The 9,618-nt window shown below is 37.5% G+C and overlaps 1 long non-coding RNA gene across 2 annotated transcripts; it reads left to right on the top strand.

The window, feature by feature from the left end:
• The first annotated feature begins 754 nt into the window (after positions 1 to 754).
• On the top strand, positions 755 to 9,238 carry LOC125164650 (uncharacterized). Of its 2 annotated transcripts, none has more exons than XR_007151848.1 (2): positions 755 to 766; positions 8,944 to 9,238. It is a non-coding gene; the product is annotated as an uncharacterized LOC125164650 (long non-coding RNA). The 2 variants fall into 2 exon arrangements; XR_007151847.1 differs by having other exon boundaries at positions 8,914 to 9,238.
• The last annotated feature ends 380 nt before the right edge of the window (positions 9,239 to 9,618 follow it).

The raw sequence follows: 9,618 nt of genomic DNA, 5'->3' as shown, positions 1-9,618 counted from the left end.
TTAATTTGAACTTCTCTGATAATGAATGGTTTTGAACATCTGAGTGTTTATCATCTATTAATATATCTATTTTGTGATGTGTCCATTCATCTTATTTGTCTTTTTTTCCTGTTATGTTGATAATTTTGTTAGTTAAGATTACATGTGGCCACATTTAAAATATTAAGCCAAACTAATAGTGGATAAAAAGATAAATTTTGGGGGGAGAAGCTAAGATGGCAGAGTAATAAAGGACTCTAGGCTTGACTCATCCTCCAAACACAACTAGATAAGTATTACATCATTCTGAATACCCAGGAAATGGATCTGGATAACTGCACAACTAGAGGGAAAAAAGAGACCACATTGTGGAAAGTAGGAGATACAGAGTTGGTTTTGGGAGAAATGGATCTCATGTACTGTGCAGAAGAGGGAACCCTGTTCACAGAGGAAAGAGAGAGGGAGAGAGAGAGGAGCACACAGGAGATCACACAAAGAAAAAACTTCCCCAAAGTCATTGACTAGGAAAATGAGAAGGGCTGATTTTTGTACGTTTTTGCAACCAGTAGGGCTCAATGACTGGACTTTTAGAAAAGGTCCATGGCATGACTGATGTAGAGCCCTGAGGGTGCTGCACTGCTTCTGTGGAGAAGGAAGACAGATAGCCCTAAGAGAGACAGTATAATCTGAGGGATCCCCTCAGACGTACTTGGAGAGACTGTTCCCCCTTCTTGGAGGGCATCTGAGAGAAGTGGCTTTGCCTCTCCCAGGACAAAAGAGCCAGTAGGTACCATTTCCTTATTCCTTCCCTCAGCATAGGTGCAGAGACACCTTCTGAGGATGGTTAACCTGGACACTGGCTCTGTGTACTTTGCAGCAAACTCAACACCCCTGCACTTTGGTGCATCTGCCCTTCTGAGACAAACATGCATCAGTTCCAGCGTGGCAAGACCCTACCCCAGAGGACCATCATGGGTCCCCACCATCCCAAAAGTTTGGCATTTTAAAACTCAACTAGCCTGTCGGGGATAGGCCCTAAAGGTACACTGCACTGCCAGGTAGGCAGATGACCCAGACACAGGTGAAGGCAACAAGCTGAGGGATGCCTGGTACACATGAGGAGAGATTGTTCACTCTTCTGGGAAGGCTTCCTGGATAGTGGCTTGGTGCATACTCCCTTCCCTGGGGACTAGGGAGTGGGTTGTATCCATTTCCCTCCCCTTCCCCTTAACATAATCTAACTTTGGTAAGCAAGACAACACCAACAGTGGCAGCCCAAAGTGCTTACATCAAGCCCCACTTTCCTGCAATCTGACCGTGCTGCTTTTTTCAGTTAAGTTGTGCCTGAGAACCAGAACAGCTGGCCCTTCCCACAGAGGAACACAATCCCTCTCCCCCAATTCCACACATACCATGTCTGCTGACCATAGAGTTCTGCAAAGCTTCAGTTGTAGTGGAAATATAATTAGGTCTTTTTTAACAAGAAGACCAAAGCACACCTAGTTAAAACTCACTACATTGTGGCTGAGGTCCAAACATTCCCCACTGCAGGCAAGGAGAAACTGCTGTAGAGGAATTACCTGAGGGAAGGAGCAACAAAAACATAGCAACAGAAGGCTCATAGCATACACCAGAGATAACTTCCTGAAGCACCCAGCCCTGGACAGTATATGACCACTTAATAAAACCATTAGTTAGTCTCAGGAGCAGGAAGCATAACAGGCTTTCCTAACACAGAGAAGAGACCTAGACAAAATGCCAAAATGAGGATTTCATCCCAAAAGAAAGAACAAGAAGAATTCATGGCCAGGGATGTAATCAAAAGAGATAGAAATAATATGCCTGATCTAGAAGTTAAAAGCAACAATCATAAGAATGCTGCTGGGCTTGAGTAAAGCATAGAAAACACCAGGGAGTCCCTTACCACAGAGATAAAAGATCTAAAAACTAGTCAGGCTGAAATGAAAAATACAATAACTGAGATTCAAAGCTGACGAGATATAATGACTACAAGGATGGAAGAAGCAGAGGAATGAGTAAGTGATATAGAAAAGATTATGGAAAATAATGAAGCTGAAAAGAAGAGGGAAAGAAAAATATTGGATCATGAATATAGACTTAGAGAACTCAGTGACTCTATAAGGCATAGTAACATTCATATTATAGAAGTCCCAGAGGAAGAAGAGAGGGGAAGGGGGGCAAAAGGTTTATTTGAGCAAATTATAGCTGAAAACTTCCCTAATCTGGGGAATGAAACAAACGTCCATGTCCAGGAGGCACAGAGAAATCCCATCAAAATCAACAAAAGCAGACCAATGCCAAGACATATTTTGTTAAATTTGCAAAGTAAAGCAGACCAATGCCAAGACATATTTTGTTAAATTTGCAAAGTATAGAGATAAATAAAAAATCTTAAAAGTAACAAAAGAAGCCCTCAACTTAAAAGGGAAGACAAATAAGGTTAGCAGCAGTCCTGTCCACAGAAACTTGGCAGGCCATAAGGGAGTAGTATGATATTTTGAATGTGCTGAATGGGAAAAATATGCAGCCAAGAATACTGTATCCTGCTGTAATTCAGAATAGAATAAGGCTGTTAAGGCTGTTATTCTTAATAGAGGGAGAGTAAAGAGTTTCCCAGACAAACAAAAACTAAAGGAGTTAGTAACCACTAAGCCACAGTACAAGAAATATTAAAGGGGAATCTTTAAGTGGGAAAGAAAGACCAAAAGTAACAAAGACTAGAAAGGAAGAGAAAAAGTTTCCACTGCATATGGGACATTCTTTAAGATAGATCATATACTCGGTCAAAAATCAGGCTTCAACAAGTACAAAAAGACTGAGATCATGCCATGAATATTTTTGGACCACAAAGCTGAAACTTGTGGTCAACCACAAGAAAAAATTTGTAGAGTCTACAAATACATGGAGGGTAAAGACCATCTTATTAAAGAATGGATAGGTCAACTAGGAAATTAAATAAGAAATGAAGAAAATACATGGGAAAAAAATGAAAATGAAAACAAAATGGTCCAAAACCTTTGGCATGCAGCAAAAGCAGTCATAAGAGGGAAGTATACAGTATTACAGGCTTACATGAAGAAGCAAGAAAAATCTCAAATACACAACCTACCTTACACCTAAAGGTGCTAGATAAAAAACAACAAATAATAAATAAAAATAATAAAGACCTTAGCAGAAATAAATTATATAGAAACAAACAAACATTAGAACAAGTCAGTGAAACAAGGAGCTGGTTCTCTGAAAACGTTAATAAGGTTGATAAAACCCTAGCCAGATTTATCAAAAAGAAAAGAGAAAGGACCCAGATAAATTAAATCACTGATGAGAGAGGAGAGATCACAATTAACACCACAGAAATGCAACAATTATAAGAGAATATAATAAAAAATATATATGCCAACAAATTGGGCAATTTCAGAGGAATGGATAAATTCCTACAAGTGTATAGACTACCAAAATGAAATAGGAAAATTGAACACTTGAACAGACTGATAACCAGCAAAGAAATTGAATCAGTTATCGGAAAATATCTCCCAACAAACAAAAGACCAAGGCCAAATGGCTTCCTAGGGGAATTCTACCAAACATTTAAAGACAAGTTAATACCTATTCTTCTCAAACTATTCAAAAAAAAAAAAAAGAAGATATGGAAAATTTTCAAAATTTTCTCTATCTTGTCATGTTGAAACTAGATACCCTGATAATTATTACTTTGTGTAGTTTTGTAACTAATCTTTTTAAATAAACTCATAAGACAATTAGTTTATAGAATTTTTCACTTCTATTAGGTTTTCCTGGACATGGCTATTTATATACTGAAAAAATCGAGTTTTTGTTAAACAAGGCCCTGTGATTTTCTATAAAATTCTTATTATTAGTAATAGTCATTCACACACATATCTAATTACTTTTAGTAACAAGCAAGATTCTTTTTTTTTAATCCATTACTCACTATGCATATAATATGTTCATGTAGAACAAAAATTCCATTAGAACTCCATCATGGTGGCTTACCAGTTGATAGGGAAGTATAATATGGATAAATTTTTATAGTTACTAATTGAGTTATATTTATTCAGTGTGCTTTATTCTCAGCAGATCTATTTCATAACTATAAATTGCTTCAACAAATTCACTTATTTTTTTGTTTTTTTCAGGTTTATTGAAGTATAATTGACAGATAAAATTGTAAGATATTTAGTGTATACAACATGATAATGAGATATCTGTATAAATTATGAAAATATTATTTGCATCAAGTTAACACAAATATCACCTCATGTGTTTACCTCTTCCCTTTTTTTTAGTGGTAACATTTAAGTCTTATTTTCCTGGTGATTTCAATTATACAATACAGTATTGACTATAATTATTGTATAATCTAGATTCTCAGACCTTATTCATCTTATAACTGAAAGTTTGTACCCTTTTAACCAAACTCCGTTTGCTCCATTTCTGTGTTTAACTTTTTTTAAAATAAGGGATACTATGCAATATTTGTTTATTTCTTTCTGACTATGGAGCAAAATGGAGAGTTCAGAAAGAAACCCATGCATATCTGGTCAATTACTTTTTAACAAAAGAACCAAATATATATAATGGGGAAGGGAAAGAATGTTCTCTTCAATAAATGGTGTTGAGAAAACTGGATTGCCTCCTACAAAAGAATAAAACTAGACCCCTATCTTATTAAGACACAAAATTAGCTTAAAATAGACTAAAGACTTGAACATAAGACCTGAAATCATAAAACTCCTAGAAGAAAACATAGGGGTAAGTTCCTTGAAATTAGGATTTGACACCAAAAGCAAAGTCAACAAAAGCAAAAAGAAACAAGTGGGACTATATCAAACTAAAAGCTTGTGCTTAGCAAGGGAAACCATCAACAAAATGAAAAAGCAATGGACAGAATGGGAGAAAATATTTGCAAACCACATGTTGAATAAGGGATTAATATCCAAAATATACAAGGAACTCATACGACTTAGCAAAAAAAAAAATGACACTTAAGTAAAACACATAACGTCATTGCAAATAGTGCCAAGTACTATGTAAACAAAGGTAAAATAAGAAATAAGATAATAGGAAAGAAAATATTTGAGGATGGAGAGGGGAAACTGTTTAGGTTAGGAAAGTCTGTGATGACAAAAAAAGCCAGTTGTGCTAAGATTATTGAGAACCAATTACCTTCTGACACACTTTTTGCCTGGCATAAGTGATAAAAATACCGTGTTGCCATTTCAAAAATTATGTTACAGATATACATCATGTTTGACAGATAAATTGAACTTATCTGAGAAACTATTCAGTCAAAAGTTCAAGTAGAAAAGGCTGATGTTTCTATCCTGGTGCTTTTATTTCAAAATCATTTGTCAACATTAAAAACAAAATATGAACTATGCTGGGAATTTTGGAATACCACAGATTGTACATAAGATATAGTTGAACAAAATTTTGAAATAAGATTGCAAAACAACTCACTAAGTGAACCAATGCTCCTAAAATCTTAAGATGGTGTCATTTTTTTTTTAATTTTTTTTTTAACGTTTATTTATTTTTGGGACAGAGAGAGACAGAGCATGAATGGGGGAGGGGCAGAGAGAGAGGGAGACACAGAATTGGAAACAGGCTCCAGGCTCTGAGCCATCAGCCCAGAGCCTGACGCGGGGCTCGAACTCACGGACCACGAGATCGTGACCTGGCTGAAGTCGGACGCTTAACCGACTGCGCCACCCAGGCGCCCCAAGATGGTGTCATTTTAAGATTGTGTTATAATTACCATTAATCGTTAGTTGTATGAAATGAATAATTTTCATTTTATCCATAAACATAAACATATTTATGTTATGTGATTCTTTCATAATGACTTGTTGTCTTCTCCCAAATTCATATGTTGAAGTCCTAATCCCAGTACCTCAGAATGTGACCTGATTTGGAAATAGGGTTGTTGGTGATGTAATTAGTTAAAATGAGGTTATACCTCAGTAAAATGAACCCCACTCCATTAGAACTAGTGTCTTTCTAAGAAGGAAAAATTCAGATAAAGACTTTTTCTTTATTTATGTATTTATGTATTTATTTAATTTTTTAATATGAAATTTATTATCAAATTGGTTTCCATACAACACCCAGTGCTCCTCCCAACAGGTGCCCTCCTCAATGCCCATCACCCACCCTCCCCTCGCTCCCATTCCTCATCAACCCTCAGTTTATTCTCAGTTTTTAAGAGTTTCTTATGATTTGGCTCTCTCCCTCTTTAACTTTTTTTTCCCCTCAGGGAAATGCAAATCAAAACCACACTGAGATATGACCTCATGCCAGTCAGAGTGGCTAAAATGAGCAAATCAAGAAACTATAGATGCTGGAGATGATGTGGAGAAATGGGAACCCTCTTGCACTGTTGGTGGGAATGCAAACTGGTGCAGCCACTCTGGAAAACAGTGTGGAGGTTCCTCAAAAAATTAAAAATAGATCTACCCTATGACCCAGATTCTTCTCTCTCTCTTTTAAAAAAAAATATTTTCAAGTTAGCTACCTTACAGTGTAGTCTTGGCTTCAGGAGTAGATTTCTGTGATTCAGCACTAATATATAACACCCAGTGCTCATCCCAACAAGTGCCCTGATCAATTACTATCACCTATTTTTCCCACCCCCCCATCCCCTACCACCATGAACCCTCATTTTGTTCTCTGTATTTGAGTCTCTTATGGTTTACCTCCCTCTCTGTTTTTATCTTATTTTTCTTTCCCTTTCCCTATGGTCATCTGTTAAGTTTCTCAAATTCCACATGAGTGAAATCAGATATCTGTCTTTCTCTGACTGACTTATTTTGCTTGGCATAATACCCTCCAGTTCCATCCACATTGTTGCAAATGGCAAGATTTCATTCTTTATGCATTCATCAGTTGATGAATTTGGGCTCTTTACACAATTTAGCTGTTGTTGATAACACTGCTATAAAAATTGGGATGCATGTGCCCCTTTGAATCAGCACTCCTGAATCCTTTGGATAAATTCCTAGTAGTGCAAATGCTGGTCATAGGGTAGTTCTATTTTTAATTTTTTGGGGAACCTTCATACTGTTTTTCAGAGTTGTTGTACCAGTTTGCATTCCCACCAACAGTGCAAAAGTGTTCCCTTTTCTCCACATCCTCACCAACATCTGTTGTTTCCTGAGTTGTTCATTTTAGCCAGTCTGACCTGTGTGAGGTGGTATCTCATTGTGGTTTTGATTTGTGTTTCCCTGATGATGGGTGATGTTGAGTATCTTTTCATGTGTTTGTTAGCCAACTGTATGTCTTCTTTAGAAAAGTGCCTATTCATGTCATCTGCCCATTTCTTAACTGGGTTATTTGGTTTTCGAGTGTTGGTTTGGTAAGTTCTTTATAGATTTTTGATACTAACCCTTTATCCGATATGTCATTTGCAAATATCTTCCCCCATTCGGTTGGTTGCTTTTCAGATTTTCTGATTGTTTCCTTGCTGTGCAGAAGCTTTTTATCGTGATGACGTCCCAATAGTTCATTTTTGCTTTATTTCCCTTGCTTTACTATATATACATACTATATACATACATATACATACATACATACATACATACATATATACATACATATACATACATACATATACTAAATCATAACTCTGTTCGCAGTTATCTATAGATATGCTAACCTGATCTCTAACTCATCCCTATTGAACAACATCCTATATACCCAAATTAACCCCACGTCCCAGTTAATGTAGCTTAAACATATAAAGCAAGGCACTGAAAATGCCTAGATGAGTCGCCAGACTCCATAAACACAAAGGTTTGGTCCTGGCCTTTCCATTAGTTATTAATAAGATTACACATGCAAGCCTCCGCATCCTGGTGAAAATGCCCTCTGAGTCACTTAGTGACCTAAAGGAGCTGGTATCAAGCACACAACCACAGTAGCTCATGACACCTTGCTCAGCCACACCCCCACGGGATACAGCAGTGATAAAAATTAAGCCATGAATGAAAGTTCGACTAAGCTATATTAAACAAGGGTTGGTAAATTTCGTGCCAGCCACCGCTGTCATACGATTAACCCAAACTAATAGACCCACGGCGTAAAGCGTGTTACAGAGAAAAATATACTAGAGTTAAACTTTAACTAGGCCGTAAAAAGCTACAGTTAACATAAAAATACAGCACGAAAGTAACTTTAATATCTCCGACTACACGATAGCTAAGACCCAAACTGGGATTAGATACCCCACTATGCTTAGCCCTAAACTTAGATAGTTAACTTTAACAAAATTATCCGCCAGAGAACTACTAGCAACAGCTTAAAACTCAAAGGACTTGGCGGTGCTTTACATCCCTCTAGAGGAGCCTGTTCTATAATCGATAAACCCCGATATACCTCACCATCTCTTGCTAATTCAGCCTATATACCGCCATCTTCAGCAAACCCTAAAAAGGAAAAAAAGTAAGCACAAGTATCTTAACACAAAAAAGTTAGGTCAAGGTGTAGCCCATGAGATGGGAAGCAATGGGCTACATTTTCTAAAATTAGAACACCCACGAAAATCCTTATGAAACTAAGTATTAAAGGAGGATTTAGTAGTAAATTTGAGAATAGAGAGCTCAATTGAATTGGGCCATGAAGCACGCACACACCGCCCGTCACCCTCCTCAAGTGACAATCTCCAAAAAAACCTATTTAAATCACTACGCCCACAAGAGGAGACAAGTCGTAACAAGGTAAGCATACTGGAAAGTGTGCTTGGATACAAGATGTAGCTTAAACAAAGCATCTGGCTTACACCCAGAAGATTTCATATTAAACTGACCATCTTGAGCCAAAGCTAGCCCAAACACCCATAAACACAACTAACACTAGAAAATAAAACAAAACATTCAGTTACCCCTAAAAGTATAGGAGATAGAAATTTAACTTGGCGCTATAGAGAAAGTACCGCAAGGGAAAGATGAAAGATAGAATTAAAAGCACCGTACAGCAAAGATTACCCCTTGTACCTTTTGCATAATGAATTAGCTAGAATAACCTAACAAAGAGAACTTCAGCTAGGTCTCCCGAAACCAGACGAGCTACCCATGAACAATCTACCACAGGATGAACTCGTCTATGTTGCAAAATAGTGAGAAGATTTGTGGGTAGAGGTGAAAAGCCTAACGAGCCTGGTGATAGCTGGTTGCCCAGAACAGAATCTTAGTTCAACTTTAAACTTACCTCAAAAACCCTAGAATTCTTTTTTTTTTTTTAATTTTTTTTTCAACATTTATTTATTTTTGGGACAGAGAGAGACAGAGCATGAACGGGGGAGGGGCAGAGAGAGAGAGGGAGACTCAGAATCGGAAACAGGCTCCAGGCTCCGAGCCATCAGCCCAGAGCCTGACGCGGGGCTCGAACTCACGGACCGCGAGATCGTGACCTGGCTGAAGCCGGACGCTTAACCGACTGCGCCACCCAGGCGCCCCAAAAACCCTAGAATTCTAATGTAAGTTTAAAATATAATCTAAAAAGGTACAGCTTTTTAGAATTAGGATACAGCCTTTATTAGAGAGTAAGCACAAGTACAAATCATAGTTGGCCTAAAAGCAGCCATCAATTAAGAAAGCGTTC

Source organism: Prionailurus viverrinus, chromosome B1 (assembly GCF_022837055.1).
Source record: "Prionailurus viverrinus isolate Anna chromosome B1, UM_Priviv_1.0, whole genome shotgun sequence".
NCBI lineage: Eukaryota > Metazoa > Chordata > Mammalia > Carnivora > Felidae > Prionailurus > Prionailurus viverrinus.
Note: the sequence above shows the minus strand (reverse complement) of the source record. Positions and strands in the feature narration are given on the sequence as shown.